This window comes from Canis aureus, chromosome 3, assembly GCF_053574225.1.
Source record: "Canis aureus isolate CA01 chromosome 3, VMU_Caureus_v.1.0, whole genome shotgun sequence".
Classification (NCBI taxonomy): domain Eukaryota; kingdom Metazoa; phylum Chordata; class Mammalia; order Carnivora; family Canidae; genus Canis; species Canis aureus.
Genome location: NC_135613.1, coordinates 17,602,428 through 17,619,647, shown reverse-complemented (window position 1 = coordinate 17,619,647; position 17,220 = coordinate 17,602,428). Strand labels below are relative to the sequence as shown.

Sequence of the window (17,220 nt, the reverse complement as noted above, 5' to 3'; positions counted from 1 at the left end):
ATGAAGGGTGGAAAGGTAGGGTGTTGGAATACTTGCTGGATTAATATTAGCAATTTTGTTTGGATTCACTTTGAGCTTAATATTACTTCAGTAATTGAATCAGCCCAGCTGATTTGAGTATTTTGATTGACATGCTCTATCAACTTGCTCATTTAAGTAATTATTGAGCACCTACTATGTGCTGAGCACAGCTAATGTAGCCATGATCACAACATAGAAGGTCCCTTCTCCTCTGGAGCTTGTCTAGTGAGAGTTTCAAACAAATCCCCACACACTGGGTATGCACATGTGTTTTGATGATGCTCAACATAGTGGAGTAATAGACGCTGGGGGCAGGGGCTCTTGAGATAGGCCAGTCAGGAAAGGCATTCTGAGGAGGTGACTGTTGACTAAGATCTGAATGTAGAGCATGACACCATGCAAAGAGGTGAGAGAAGAGCTTTTCATAAAAGGAGAGGTACAGATGTGAAAGTCCCAAAGCAGGAATAAACAGTGCATTTGCAGAGCATAAATCAAGGCACGTGGTTAGAGAGGAGAGAGGCAGAAGGAGATGTTAATGAGGTAGGTAGGGTGAAGATTTTTACCAAGTTGTGTTGGGAAACCACTAGACTGTTTATATCAGATTGGTGACATAATTGATACTCTTTTTTTTTTTTTAAAGATCATTCTGGCTTCTTTAGGAGAGCAAGACCAGAAGCAAGTGCACCAGCAAAGGAGCTGTGGCAGTTGTTGGGGAACACTGGGGCATTAAGCTTTGGGGGATATGGGATTAGTGATTGGATTTGGGAGGGATTTTGCAGGTAATTCAGTAGGACTTGCTGATGCATCACATAGCAGGAGGGAAGAAGAGGAAATAGGAATAGCTCTGCTGGAATGGCAGGGTGGTGTCATTCTCTGGGATCAAGATCACTGAGGGAGAAGTTGGCTTAAAAAATAACTCGTTTTGTTTTAGTCTTGGTTTTTAGACTTTGGTGGAGAAGTCATATGGGGAATTATGTATACTATTCTACACTGTTATTCTATTCTAAGAGTTTAATGATCAAAATTTAAAACTCAAACTAGCCAAAATGACTTTAGCTTGACATGGTCCAAATCCTCCCTTGTGTAATAATAATCTTTGTTCTTTGACTCTTTGGCCAGACAAAATTCTATATTTTAGTCATATACTTCCAATGAACTTTTGATGAACACTTTCACCTGGAAGTAGGGAGAGAGAGAGAGACAGAGGGAGGGATAATCTTTGTTTTTTAAAGTTTTAATTTTAATTCCAGTTAACATACAGTGCTATATTAGTTTCAGGTGTACAATGTAGTGACTTAACACTTCCATACATCACCCAGTGCTCATCACAAGTACACTCCTTAATCCCCATCATCTATTTCATAAGAACGATAATCTTGTATTCCTTCCAGGTACTTTGTACTCACCTAGGCTTTGTAAGTCTCACAGAAAACCTATGAAATTGGTATCATTACAATTAAATATAGCTTCATGTAATGGAAAAATCTCCTACAGTGGTTTAAATATACAGGTTTATTCTCACAAGTGAAAGAATAACTGGAGCTATGCAATCCAAGGCCAGCATGGCAGCTTCATGAAATTACTAAAGGACACTGTTGGATCCCTTCTGCCTTGCTGCTCTGCTGTTTTTAGCATGCTGCCTCATGGTCCAAAATCGCTGCTCAAGCTCCAGCTATTATTACATTCTAGGCCACAAGAAAGTAGAAGTGGAAGGCCTTCTTTTTAAAGGCCACTTTTGGAAGTTTGCTACCATATTTCTACTTCTAGCTCGTTGTCATCTGTCTACACCTAGCTTCAAAGGAATCTGGGAAAACAGTAAAATGGCAAAAAAAACAAAAAAAAAAAACAACAAAAAAAAAACACAGTAAAATGGCATTTACTAAAGGAGAAAGAGACTATGGATGTTAGTAATCATCTAGCAACCTTGCCTCAGTCTGAGTATGTCTACTTTACTTGCCAATGGCCACATAGCTTAAAACTGACGGGTAGGGCTGAGACTTAACTTTTACTATTATTTGTTCTCTTATTTTCTGCCTTTCTTATCCTCAGTTCTTCTATCATCTTCACATTTGAGAAAATGGCTAGTTTTTTCTCAGATGCCCTCTTATGCTATTTATTTTCCCATTTTTAGCTCCAGGATCTTTTTTTTTTTTTTTTTTTTTTTTTTGAGTTCTGCAAAGTGTTATGGGGAAGAGAAGAAAGGGAGAGTACTGATTTCAACCTTGCAATGCAATCTCTCCCAGGTTCCATAAATCAGCAGGTTTTCAGGAGGCAGTAAGGAGAGTGCCATCTGATTTTTACACCTGATTCACAATAAAATCTGCACAGGGGTGTCTGGGGTGCTTATTTTCCCAAAAGGCTGAGGCAGCAGAAACCCATATATTATGTCAGGGGAGAAGGATTCACCCATTTAGAAGTAACTGGTGATGCTGGTAGAGAGCATTTTAACTTTCAGTATCTATTTTTAATACAATTTGGTGGACCATATACTTGCACATGTCTTTGCACATGTCCTAAGACTCCCAGAGGGCATCTTTAATGGCTTTTCTGCTGTAAACCAAAACTTCATTTTAAAAATAAGAATAACACCGAGTACCTGGACCTCATGTCTCTTTCATCAGGCCGGATGTGGGGCTTTACAGGGTCCAAGCATGCTAACTCCTCTTGCTGTAGATGAACCATCCTCTTCTCTCCGCTGTAAATTCATGTCCACTGGATTATATGACTAGAAACCCAAATCTTAGGCTTGGCTTCAGTGTCTGTATAATTTGGGGGCTGCATGTCAACATAAAGGCAAAGCATGGTGCACTATGAACAAGCACCAATTATATTGATGTTGGGGAAGCCACTTCAAGTCTTGAGTCTCAGGTTCCCTCATCTCTAGCTGCAAGTCATTTTAGACCATTTACCACATTCCTGAATAGGGTGAGTGGGCAATTAGAGTTGTGATCAGTTATCCTGAGTGCAATCCTGTGACTAAGGGTTCTCAGCAGGAGTCCATTAAGTGAACTCCTTTGAAGAGATACCTTTTCCTATACCCCCGCAAGGGAGGGGGAGCTTTGCCACACGTTCTCACATCATCTTCTTGGTAGCTTGGCATCCATGTTTTACTGTGGGGGGCGGAAAGTGAGGCTGAAAGATGTGAAGAGCTGACTCACGCTGTCTCATAGTAGTGGAGCCCAGATTGGAACCTGGATGTTTAATACCTGTACATGAACTTTCTTTCAAGAAAGCTAATTTATTACATGTATGCCCCAAGTAAATAGTTTTAAAACTTAGCACAGGGCTGAAATAGGTTGAACTATATAAAATCACAATACTTGATGGTATTTTGTGCTACAAAAATGTTAATTCCATGTGGCTCTATCAGTATATAAATAACCCCTTGCCAGGTTATTTTATTCAATTTGGGGTTGGGAAAATATAATTATTGAAGGACCCCTCTGGTGTTAATATTCTAGAACATGTAATTCTAGCCCAAATGGGTGCAGTTCCAAGAAGTGATGGCATTATCAATAGGCATGGTCATTACTCCTTGCCAAACATTTGTTGCCTCCTTTCCCTTCTGCACCTTACCATGAACTACTGTCTTCCCACAAATAGGAATGGTACTACTTCAGTGAAGTACTTTTATCTAACTTAGGTAGCTGCATTTCCAAAAAAAGAAGAAAAAGAAAAAGAAATCTTTACTGCTACAATTATAAAAAATAGAAAGGTTTCTTTGTATAGAAGAAGTTTACTGCAGCAAGAGCCACAGTAGGTATATAATCACAGCCAATACCAGAGGGTTGGATTGGAGGATACATGGGGGACTGCCAGTGAAATGAAGCTGAGCCTGTTTTATTTTCTCCATCCTCTACCACACTTTCATATACTGTCTAACCCTCTTCTATCTCATATTACTTTGTATGAGAAGATAATCAAGTCAGATCATCAAAAATAAAAGTAAACTCTTCAAAAATACAATTTAAATATGGCAGGACAAAAATATTGATGTGAAAAGGAAGTCTTACTCTGTCTTTTGGAGAAGAAAGAGTTTGATTTGCTGAGAGACAGTACACCTACAAAAGGAAAGTAGAGGGGGTGAGGGAGAAGGAACACAAAAAAGGTAGAACAGCTTTACAGGGAACTGAAAAGATGCAAGAAGCAAGGGAAAAATGGTCACAGAGTGAGATGTCTCACTGCAATCCTTCATCCTCCCAGAGGCCTCCTAGAGCCCCACTCTAAATAGTCTCCCAAGTACACTCTCACATAGGATGGTGTGCCTGGTTTTAGCACAGAAAATTTCAGTTCCTGGGAACCCAGTCAGGAGGTTGGTCACCGGCCTGCCATGGCACTCTCTCCTTTCCTTACACTGAACTTAATACCATTGAGGGCAATAGTTAGTTACAAGGTGTGTAATTTCTTTAACCCCTTAATTTTCTTACATTTGTTTCCCCCATTAGTCAGTAGATTTCATGAGTGCAAAACCAAACAGTGGCTTACACATAGTGGGCACTCAACTGTTTATTGAATGAAGAAACGTGCTGGACAGGAACAGGCAGCCAGGCTGCACATGTGCAAATACAAAGATGGGGAGAGAGCCTGGTATGTTCACAGCATGGCCAGTAAAGAGTCAGAAGGCTGGGGTGAGACCATCCTAGGGCATTTGCATTTGGAAGGCCATTGACTCCCTTCACTGTCTGCTGAAAGCTATGAATTTGCTCCCCACAGAAATTCACAATTGCACATCATTATGCATATAGATTCCAAGGTTAGAGCATGAGTGGCAAAATTATAGCCCATTGGTTAAATCTGGCCAGTGGCATGTTTGTAAATAGTTTTATTGGAACACAGCCAAATCATTTATTTGTGTATTGTCTGTAGCTGCTTTCTTGACTGAGGGCAGAGTTCCACGGTTGTAATAAGAGACTGTGATGAGTCTACAAAGCTTCAAATATACCTTTGGGCCCCTTACAGAAAACATTGGCTGGGCCCTCATTTAGAGAGTGCTGAGGGCCTTTGGACCCAGGTTCTCCCCTTGCTGTAGAGGTTTGAGAACCAGTGAAGGATTTTAAAGGTGACAGCAAAGCTTTGGGGATGATAACTCTGGCTGATGTGATCAAGGCTTTCCTGGAGATGCTGATGCTGTGGCTACTGGATCTCAGCCCCCTCTGGCCTCAGCTGGCAGACTTCAAGCCTAAAAAGCTGGTCCATGACCAGGCAGGAGGGGCATCTAGCTGCAATCAGCCACAGATAGAACAGTTGGAATTTTTTTCTGACTCTTTCAGTATAGGTAAGTGGCACCAAATGGATATAGATTTGTCTCTATTGTCTGCTCTTCTCTTGCTCCAGCATTGCTTGTCTATTGTGCATAAGGATGTTCTCAGCCCCAGGGAGACACCCAGGCATGGTGAGCCAGACACATGTGATCCTTGCCCTTGGAGATCTTACCATCTAATCAGGAAGAGAGAAAGTAAATAAATACAAAAGTAATGACCACAATTGTCAGAGGAGCTAGAAAAGACCAGTAGAGCATCACCAGAGCTCCTTCACTGCAATGGAAGTTTACAATTCAAACCTTGGCTCTACTTATTATATCAGATGGGGAAGTTATTGGACCCTTCTATGCTTCAGTTTCCTCATCTGCAAAATGCAGAGATTTAGGGCTAAACCATATGAGAAATGATGGTTTTAAACTTTGCTGCCTCAGAATCCCCTGGAGGAGATCTTAGAATTTCCAGTGGCCAGATTGTACTCATACCAATGTAGTCAGGATCTCTGAGGGTTGAGCCCAGACACTAACATTTTCTAAGAGATTCTTAGGTGATTCCAATCTGCAGGCCACTTGGGGAACCAGCCCTCTAGCCCAATGCTTCTCATACTTTAATGTGCCTGTGAATCACCTGGAGTCTTGGAGTATGCAGATTCTTTTTTTTAAGATTTTTAAAATTTATTTATTCATGAGAGACACACAGAGAGGCAGAGACATAGGCAGAAGGAGAAGCAGGCTCCATGCAGGGAGCCCGATGAGGGACTTGATCCCGGAACTCTGGGATCATGCCCTGAGCCAAAGGCAGACATTCAACCACTGAGCCACCCAGGTGTCCTGGAACATGCAGATTCTGATTCATTAGCTCTGAGATGGGGCTAGAGTATTATATTTCTAGTGAGGCTTGGGCAGTGGTTCTCAGCTGGGCTGTTTTCGGTGGACCTTTCGCAAAGTTGGGAGACATGTTTGGTTGTCAGAATTGGGAGCAAAGGGTGCTATTAGCATCTAGTGGGTACAGGCCAGGGATGCTGCTAAACATTCCACAGTGCACGGGACAGGTCCTGCAACAGAGAATTTTCTGGCCCCAAATATCAATAGTCCTGAGGTTGAGAAATCTTTTTCCCAGTGAAGCTGATGCTGCTGGTCCACAGACCACACCCTGAGTGGCGACAGATTTCCCTTCACTAGCTTAGCCTCAATGATTCTGGGCTAAGCTACGCAAGTGAAGCTGAGAATTTGTCACAAAGTGAGCTGACAAAATTAGCAAAGATCAATCTTTATCCTTTATTGAGGTTTTGGTGGGAGGTAGGGAGGATTTCACCAGCCCCAGATTATTGGTGTTAAAGTCGCTGTTTGAATGTTTGTAAGGATTGGGCATTCAGAAACCAAAGGAGAATGTGCATGCATCCACCGGATTTAAGCAGCAAATACAGAAAGAACTGAAGAAGGCAAGGGCATGAATTATTAACAGGGCTGGGTGTGAAAAGTGTAGTGCAAGCCTTTTTAACACTGTTTGAGATCAGGATGAGGAAAAATGGGCAGAGACTTAATTGTTTCATTGACTTTTGCAGAGGAAATCCAGAGTCATCAAATACGCATACAGAGGGCAGAAGAAGAATTCAAGTGCCACACTTTCCTCCTTTACTTTTTTTTAAGATTAATTTGTAATTTATAGCTTTAATGACCTGCCTTGTGATGGAGTTGGGATCTGGATGTAGGATTCATAACACAGCGACCCTTGCACAGCTCTCCAGAGTTTTCCCTCCACCCCAATTCCCCTGCCATACTTACACCCTCATCATTTCTCATCTAGGTGCATGTAGTAGGCTCCTAAGTGGTTTTCTTGTATTTACTCAGCCTTCCCTTCAGACCATCTTCACATTGTGACCAATGGGAGGTTTCTCAAAAGAATATCTGAACCCTTAAGTCTGGGGGGAAGCTGTCTAATGGCACTTCACTGCTCTGGTCAGTTAAGCTTCCTAGGGCTGCACATCCTAGATCCTAGATTCCTAGATCCATGGTCCTCTGAGCATGACCCATGGGCCCTAGTGGTTTCCAAGATTTGCAGGAGGTCTGGGAGGTCAAAACTAATTTCATAATATTGAGACATTATTTGTGTTTTTCATTGTGGACAGTGGGCCTGCTGGTACAAAAGCTGTGGCGGATGAAAACGCTGGTACCTTGCAGGGATCAAAGCTATGATTGTATAATTCCACTTACACAAGCTGGCATAGTCTTCTTCACTACTATGCTCTCACATTAAAACAAACAAACAAACAAAAAACAAACAAAAAAGCAAATAAATAAGGCCAGTTTTTCTTAAGAATGTCCTTGATAAAGTAGTAAAGATTATTAATTTCATGAAATCACAAGCCTTAGCTGCACATCTTTTAATATTTTATGTGATGAAATTGGAAGTATGCAGGAAGTTCTTCTGCAGCCTGGCAAAGTGCAATGGCTGCCCCAAGAAAAAGCACTTGTGTGATTGCTTGAGTTGTGAGCTCAACTAGCCACTTGTTTCATGCAACACTATTACTTGGAAAAGCAACTGATAGACAAATTATAATTATTCGAAGTTGACTATTTGGCAGATATTTTCTTGACAATGTGATAAGGTGAACCTGTCACTTTCTCATTCAAGCATTCAGATAAAAATTAGAATTTTGGAAAACTTGTATATGCAACTGTGAGCTTGAGAGCTTCCCAGTACTTAAATACTTTTGGATGAAATTGGTGATATTAACAAATGTGGGCTTTTTTAGTACCATATAAATGAAATGTGAAAATATTTGGGATAAAAAACTAAAAAAAAAAAAAGGGCAGCCCCGATGGCGCAGCGGTTTAGCGCCGCCTGCTGTCCACGGTGTGATCCTGGGGACCCGGGATTGAGTCCCACGTCGGGCTTCCTGCATGGAGCCTGCTTCTCCCTCTGCCTGTGTCTCTGCCTCTGAATGAATGAATGAATGAATGAATAAATAAATAATTTAAAAATATTTGGGAAAGATCTGTATAACTCAGAGAACCCATATTTTCTAAATGAATCATCATGTATGATCAACCATTTAAAGTGCAAGATGAACTGATGAATTTTAATTGGACAGATGACAGAAAAATTATTGATACAGTTTCAGATTCTACATTGCAATTAACCTTTAGAAAATACCCCTTGTTGAGTTTTGGTGTAGTATCAAATAAGACTACCCACAGTTGGGATCCCTGGGTGGCGCAGCGGTTTGGCGCCTGCCTTTGGCCCAGGGCGCGATCCTGGAGACCCGGGATCGAATCCCACGTCGGGCTCCAGGTGCATGGAGCCTGCTTCTCCCTCTGCCTGTGTCTCTGCCTCTCTCTGTGTGTGTGACTATCATAAGTAAATAAAAATTAAAAAAAAAAAAAAAAAGACTACCCACAGTTATCTGAAAAGACTATTAAAACATTCTTCTCTTTTCTAACTACATATTTATGTGAGTCTGGATTTGCTTCATATACTTCAACCAAAAAATAAATTATAACAGATTGAATGTGTAAGTAAAACTAAGAATCTAGATGTTTTTTATTAAGCTAGACATTGAAGGGATTTGCAAAAAATGTTAATGCCACTCTTCTCCCTAAATTGTTTTTTTTTTTGTCTTGAAAACTAGTTATTTAAAAATAAACTTGTTATTTATGTTGGCATGTAATGGGTTTACATGCTATTTTAAATGAATGAATAAATATTTAAAAATGTCAGCCATTTGAATATCAATAGACCCAACTCACATAAACAAAAGCTCTTGGGAACCTTAATAGATTGTCATTGTGTAAATGGGTCCCTGGGACCAAGAGTTTGAATACTGCTATCTTAGACCTTCACCATTCTTACCTCTTTGATATTCTATGTGCTCAGAATGATGTGCTATTCTTCTTTTTTTAAACCTGTAAATGTGCACCACCCCAGAGATCATTGCATTTCAGAGAGTGATCACATTACATTATCAGCTGCAGTTTCACAAGGCTAAGGAGTTTGGGAGTTTGGAGGCTTAATGACCTGCAGCATGGATAGCCATGCTGTGAAAAATAATACCAAACAGCTGGTGGGAATCGAATGCCCACTGAGAGTTGTCCTTGGATGTGTCAATCTTTCACCCCGAACTCATAGACTTGTAACTATGAACTCTCCATTAAGTGGGACCCAGGCTGGGCAATGTATAGGTTATTCCTTGAAAGGGAATTTGTCACAGGTGAATGGGATTTTGGGGGTTGCTTTCTTAGTGCTACATCTTCTTCTTTCTTAGAGATGACCCATTAGTCACCACCAAGACCCAAATGGACTGGTAGCCAATGAGAATGTCAGCCTTTACAAGCCCACCTCTGTAGAACTACAAGCCCGCCTCTGTAGAACTGCAGGCATTTTCAGGCCTCATCTAGCCTCCTCATGGGGTAAGTTGTCTTGGCCTGGACCAGATGGACTCCCCCAGGAGGTTTAGCTAAAACATCTTCTTTTTCTGAATGTCTGGTGCCCTCAAGCTCATAGGCAAACATCTGTTCCTCTTGAAAATGTGTCTCACCATTGGGTTTGGGGTGATCTGGAATTTCCATGCAAATGTAACATCTCTGTCCCATTTCCTCTGACACCCAGTTCCCACTTTCACAGGTGATGGGTTTGCTGGGAAGATAGACTTAAATGTGATGCTAGCACTTCGGAGTTCTGTGTTTGATTATAGTGTCTAAATTCTACCATTCATCCTCTTGTTCTGTAGTCTCCTGACTCAAGGGAGCTGTGTGAACAAGGGCAAAAGCTAAATGGAAAAAAAAATGAAGGACTTGGACAGAAATTCATGTACCAGGAAACGTGGGATTCTACGATAAGCAGAGATTAGGCCAGGGACTTCAAGAAAACTACTTGTTTCTCCTTCCTGAATCTCTGCTTGTTTTACCTGCAAACGAGAGGATATTATGACTATAATTCAAGATAAAGCCAAATCAACTGTGCCGAATAGACAGGATAACTAGACACAGGTGGCCTCAGATACTAGTAAGTTACTGGCATGGGCAGTCCAATCCTTGATGGTCCAAGTTACTTGGTCAATAATTGGAGAAGGGAGAAGGTAAAATAGAGATGAGAAGGCTTATTCCCCTCCCACATGGGAGATAGTGCTTGGTCTAGACTAGCACTGGAGAAATATGTCCTTCTCAATCTCAGCACTATTGACATTTTGGGCTGGGTAATTATTTACTATAGTGGGGCTGCCCTGTATGTTCTAAGATGTTTAGGAGCAACTCTGACCTTTACCTGATAGATACCAGTAGGACGTTCCTTCCCTCAAATCACAATAACAACAACAAAACATCTGCAGACATTGCCAAATATGTCTCCCTATCCCTTAGGCTGAGAACTGCTGCTCTGTAAGAGTGGCCTGATGTCAGCATTTGAGACAGGAATTGGTGACACATAGATCAGTGAATATCCTCCAGCTCTGGACAATGAGCTTAGAGAGTCATCTTCTGGTGGGGAAGATCTTGGGAAGGGAATGGGCCCAGGGTCTGAGGTTCTTGCTCCACACTGTTCCCATGGACAATCCCTCTTTCTGATTTCCTATGAGAAGGAAAGCAGAAATTCAACCTCTCTCCACCACAGTTCCCATAAAGAAGAAGAAAATACACATGGTGGAGTTCAGTGCTATAATGTTTGGTTTATCCCTTGGTAACATACTGTTCCATTTATCGTGCATCATCCAGGACTCAGATTAGCAGCCCTTCTCTAGAAAGCATTTGCTGGCTACCCTATATCATATAGTTTCCCTCTGAAACTATATAGTTTCATATAGTTTCCCTATTAAAATCCTTCAATATTTGACTAAAGACCATTTTTGTTTTCTAGTCATTTTAACAGACATTTTTTGGGTCCCTTTTTTCCACCCAATAGAAGTAAGGTTGCCAGGTCTCTTGTTTATTATTAGATACAGGGGAGGTGTTTATTGATTTGGATCCATCCCACCTCCATTGGGGTAGCAGCATGATGTGACCAAATAAAGGCTACATTGTGGGTTCCAGTCTAGGCAATCTGAACAAGTGTCCATCTCCCCAAACTGTAAAAAGAGTAACTCAAGTCAAAAGAAATTGGTGAGAAGGAAACATATAGTTGCCCAAAGACACATTAGAGTTCCATCAAAGAGCATCAGTTACAGCCTCTTCACCTCTAACTTATTCTCTGTTAACCTTCAGCAAATCACTTTACCACCTTGAGCCTTAGTTCCTTAATCTGTAAAATTCAAGTGTAGTAAAGCTTTCGTAAAGATGAAATAAGGAATGTACAGAGTAGAGACTGAGGCCTAGGAGGTTCAGGAAAGAGATTACCAAATATACAGGAGTTGAGTTTGGGTGGAGCAGGGGACTTGAGCAGGCATGTGATTGTGCAGAGATGGGCCCAAGAATATTTTGGCTGCTATGAAAGTTTGAGGAGGAGTAGAAACATCTGAACATAATTTTTTAAAAAGGAAGTGGTGTTTGTGGGGAAAAAAGAAATCAGTCTTCCACTTAAAAAAAAGAAAAAGAAAAAGAAAAAGAAACCTAGGTGATTGCTAGTTTATTTATCCAAGCTTTCAAGTCAGATTTGTATCTCTTCCCAGTGGCAAATTCTATAGAAAGAGCCATCAGGGAACCCATGTATTTACATTAAATAGTGGCCATAAAAACTCTCCTTGAGCTCTCAACAAACACTGGTTTCTTCTTTAGCCCTTCTCTGATAGGTTCCTGTGCAGTTATCCTGAGTAGAATCCATGTGTTCCTCTCTCATAAGTAATAGATACTCTTAAGTGTGCCAACATGTTGACAAATCTGACTGGGAATGGTGGCGGAAGGAGGTGGCACTTGGATAAAGTTTGTAATGCATCTTTATAATGCAAAAACAAACTTGTGTTTTTTAGTCTAGACAAGAAGCAATCAAACATAAGCTTGGGCCATGGTTGATTCTATTATTTTAAAAGTATATAGTATAGCAACCATAGAGTAGAGCAACTCAAGTTGCAAAACAGACTTGGCCAAAAGTGTGTTCTCATTATTTCTGGGGTCAGAGTCCATACTGATTCATTACTGAGGCATTCAGAGCAAATTTCCTATGATGAAACCTTTCTGATGAATTTGTGGCAGGAATCGGTGGAAGGTATTTGGTTCCTCATCAACTTTCCAGCTCGCAGAGATGAGACTTGAGTAAGCAGCAAAGAGCTGATGGGCCCCAAGGAGGTCCCAATGCCCAAGAGAGCATCCCTGTGTAAGGAGGGAGGCGGGTGTTGGAGTCAGATGGAGAAGCTCCAGCACATTATGCATTTCTTCTCTTAACTAATAGCTTCATTGAGATATTACTCACATACCATAAATTTTACCATTTTTAACTAGATGTTATGTTTTAGAGCAGTTTTAGGTACACAATAAAATTGAGTGGAAGGTAGAGATTTCCCACGTATCCCCTGCTCCACCACAAGCAGAGACTCCTCCATTAGCAGTGTCTCACATCAGAGTGGTATGTTAGCTACCGTCCATGAACCTGCACTGACACATCATTATCACTGAAAGCCAGTGTTAGTCCACATTAGGGTTCACTTTTGATGTACATTCCATGGGCTTGGACAAATGGATAATGACATATGTCTACCATAATAGTATCATGCAAAGGAATGTCACGGCTCTATAAAACCTCTGTGCTCAAATTCACCATTTTCAAGTATAGAATTCACCATTTTAAAGTATAGAATTCAGTGTTTTTTAGTATATGAACATGCTTGTGCAACCATCACCACCATCTAATTTCAGAATATTGTCATGGCCTCTAAAGAGAAACTGCTTAGCCCTTAGCAACCATTCACCATCCCCTCCTCCACGAGCTTCTGGCAATCACTAATCTTTCTGTCTCTATGGATTTTCCCATTCTGGACATTTCATGTTAGTGAAATCATGTAATATGTGTCTTTTTATAACTGGCTTCTTTCGCTTAGTGTAAAGTTTTCAGGAATCATTGTGTTGCAGCATGCGTTAGTTCTTTGTTCTTTATGATTGTCACATAATATTCCATGCTGTCACACATTTTGTGTATTCATTCATTGGTTGGTAGACATTTAGGTTGTCTTCCATTTTTTGGCTATTATGAATAATATGAATGTGAACATGCATGTAAAGGTTTTTGCATGGACACATATTTCTCTTGAAAATATGACTAGGAGTAGAATTGATGGATCATCTGGTGACTGTAGATTTAGCATTTTGAAGAACTGCCAAACTGTTTTCCAAAGTGGCTGGACCATTTTACAATTCTACCATCAATACATAAGGGTTCCAATTTCTCCAGATCTTCACCAAGACTTGTTATTGTTGGTCTTTTGATGAATCCATTTATTCTTTCCTTTATTCACTCAGCAGTTAGTTACTGGGCATCTATGTGTGCTAGAGACTATAACAGTGAGAAAATCGCACAAGAAGTTTATGACATTTTCATAGAGACAAATAGTAATTGTAAGATAATATAAATAAACATGCAATTATGTGAAGAATTACAAGGGGGAGCGGTGCACAATGCTATGAAATTGTATACCAGTGAGACCTGACTTTGTCCAGGGGTTTAGGGATGGTGTCCCTAAGGAGGCAATGACAGAGGTCACCACAGGCTAAATGAGAATTATGTTGATACTTAACTATAAGCAATACTGTTAATGTATCTGTGCCCCTCTCTGCCTTTGTAATATGGAGTTAGCCAGAGTCATGTGGGGAAGCCATTGTCAGGCACAGATGAGTTGCCTCAATTAATGATTCTCTGGTTTCCACTTGTAATCTTCCACCCTCCCTCACACTCTGGAGTAGTCGTCTCTGGACAGATAATGGTAAGGAAGATGTTGAGGTAGGCTAGGATTTGGAAAGTGTCTTCTGTGTGCCAGGTACTGTGCTAAATTCTTTGTTATGTCTTATTCATTTCTCGTGAGGACACTGCAATAGAAGGGGGTCAGCATAATTATAAAGAGGGAGAAGATAAAGAAGGCAACGGAGATAAAAGGCTCTGAGTTTCTGTATGAGGGAACTGGGCTTATGGTTACAGAAATGATTCTGAGGCAGAAGTTTCTAAGGCTATGTTTAGAAAGTGCCTGAAACAGGTACACGGTTTCAGAAAATATATTTTTATGCTTAATTCTGTTTATACTTGAGTATTTTACTTCTTGAATACAGAATGCAATTTCTTTTATTTCAAATTACTTCTCTGGTATTTAAACTAAATAGTTTAGCTTAATCACATATAACAAACCTCCCAGTATAAGGGCCTGGATCCTGAACTAAACTACAAATTAGTTTCTAGCCCAGGCAATAAATGCATACCTGGAGCAAATTCAAAAAGGGAAACCACTTTAATTAGGTTTGAAAGTGTCTCCAATCAGTTCCAGAATAGCTGTCACTGGATTTATGATGCACCTTCCAAACTGTAGCTCTCTTTATATCCAGCTGAAGCAAGAAGGTCCCAGAGGAAACTGAGCATGATTTCTTGAAACCTAAATATTTATTTGCCAAAATAAGTGCCCCTAGAAAATATGGACAAGACCAGTGGAGGGAAAGCTGGCTCACTTGGGCCAAACCTGTCAGCCTCTCTCATTGTTTCTACTTAATTGTGAGGGTTCTAGAAGAATTAATTCAATCAAACATTCCTTGGAACATTTCCACATGTACAGTCTGACCCCACTTATCTGTCATACGACAACTACTTTCACTCTTATGTTTATGTCCAGTGGCAGTAATACAGGGCCTTATTGGAGCAGGAAGCTGATGCTGAGACAGAGTAGGTAAGTGACTTGCAGAATATCACTGAGTTCTAAATGTCAGAACCAGGATTCAAGCCCAGGTCACCAAGAAACCAGTATTTTGAGACCAAGAAACATACTCAGAGGAAAATGTTGCAATAAAAATAATGATCAGTCATCTCATTTATATGATTCCCAGCTGTTTTGAAGTTGACTCACCTGTTAATTTCTGTTGGAGTCTTTTATCCTTGTTTTCCCAGCTGTAATACATGAATGTGACACAAACATGAGAAAATACACAGACAGCATGGGGTTTGGAGTTAGAAAAGTTGGGACCAGAGCCTGGCTTTCCATTTCTCTGTGATGTGACTTTGGGCTTAACCACTCTGACCCTTATTCTCCTTCTCTGGATAGGGAGAATTAGTGCCTCTGGGGAGAGAGTCGTGGAGAATATGAAGAGAGAAAATGCCCTGTAGACTCTAAAATACCTTCCATGTTACTTATTACTTTTAAAATATACAAGAGTATAATTAAGTCTGACAAAAGAAGTCTGCAAGGTCTTCTCTGAGAGTTAATCGGAAATGTCGCTGTGTCAGAGAGTTACGGTGCCACTTATCCTTAAGCACTCACCAACCAGCTCTTTTCTTCTTGCAGGAAAGGTGTAGTAGTTTCAAAGAAGATAGGACATCAAGGTTAAAACTCTTAGTATTTCCACAATGTGTTGGACACTGTAAATATTACCAAACACTTTGTAAATATTACCCCACTTAAACAAATCTGTGTGTTTGATAATATTATAATCCTTGCTTCACAGATGGAAAGTGAGCACAGATTGGCTCATGTTAGCCCAAGTAAATGATAATTTCTTTGGTTTCAATTTCTTTTGCCCTTCCATTTCCTTGTTGTTATCAAAGTGGCTTGCCAATGGAGGTTTAAAAATCTCTTTCTCTTAGATGACTGTCATGTGATTTTAATCTGCTTGTGTGATAGTGTAGTAGACAGAACACATCCCCGCCCTCTTCCAAAGATGTTCACATTCTGATTTCAGGATCTGCAAATGTGTTATCTGACATGGTAAAAGGGACTTTGCCTATATGATTAAGGTAAGGCCCTTGTGATGGGAAAATTATCCTAGATTATGTGGATGGTCACAGTGTAATCAGAAAAGTCCAGTGTAATCCAAAAGGCAGAGAAGGAGATATGATGACAAAGCAAAGGCCAGAGTGGTACATTTTAAAGGTGGAATAAGAGGTCAGAGCCAAGGGATGCAAGCAGCCTGTAGAAGCTGGAAAAGCAAGGAAGTGAATTCTCCCCTAGATCTTCCATAAGGAACCCAGTTCTGAGCGCAATGTGGTTTTAGGCCAGTTAGACCCATTTTGGACTTCTGACCTCAGGAACTGTAAGGCACTGGGTTTTAGTTCACTAAGCTACTAAGTCCGTGGTAATTTGTTATAGCAGCTATAGAAAACTAATACAGAGGTTCATACCAAATAATTATTCATGGCAAACAAACCAACCATAAAATGTCATCATAAACATTCAAAAAAGTATAGTTCTACTGTGGACTATAAACATGCAGAGTGGCAGTGGATTGGGAAGCCAGCCAGTGAGGTCAAGGCAACACAGCTAGGAAGTTCAGCTCCTGGAATCCAAAGCCAGGTCTTTCTGAGCATGTCCACTATTTCTTTATAAATATAGCCTGTATTGCAACTCACTCAGGAGTCCACAGTTGGTTACCAGCAGAGCTTGGCTTGCATGTGGTCCTTATTCTCCAAATACATTTTCTAAAGAGTGGTGATATGAACACAGACTCATCACAGGCCGGTGATAGCAAACCTGGTTATCCTGCCTCCTCCATGTGACTTATTTTTGCAAGCACCTGAATATGGTGTTCATTCATCACTTGTGACTAGTCTGTCCGTACTCATGATCCTATGCTAGTGATTAATTGGCATACAATAGACATCCATGGTAAATAATCACAATGAAGTGGTTAATGTTTGCTGAATGTCTCAAGACTGCACTTTGATTCCTTGTCACCACCACCCACCCATCACTGAAGGAGAGTCCTGATAGAAGAATCTCTTTTGGTATAAACAAAGCTGGGGTTATGCACAGCTCAGGGCATTTCCTATAGAATATCATGTCCTCCCTGGTGGTGAGATTAGGACACAGCTATGTGACAAAGCTGTGTTTTGC

The 17,220-nt window shown here is 40.6% G+C and overlaps 1 long non-coding RNA gene across 12 annotated transcripts in view; it reads left to right on the top strand.

Moving 5' to 3' along the window:
* LOC144310200 (uncharacterized) overlaps nucleotides 1-17,220 on the top strand; it is an 807,232-nt gene that overhangs the window by 197,694 nt on the left and 592,318 nt on the right. Inside the window, exon 6 of one of the 12 annotated variants that reach the window (XR_013375891.1) lies at nucleotides 9,544-9,688. The exons of the other annotated variants lie outside the window; for them this stretch is intronic. This is a non-coding gene — a long non-coding RNA (uncharacterized LOC144310200). The remainder of the gene's footprint in view (nucleotides 1-9,543; nucleotides 9,689-17,220) is intronic. 12 annotated transcript variants of the gene reach the window in all.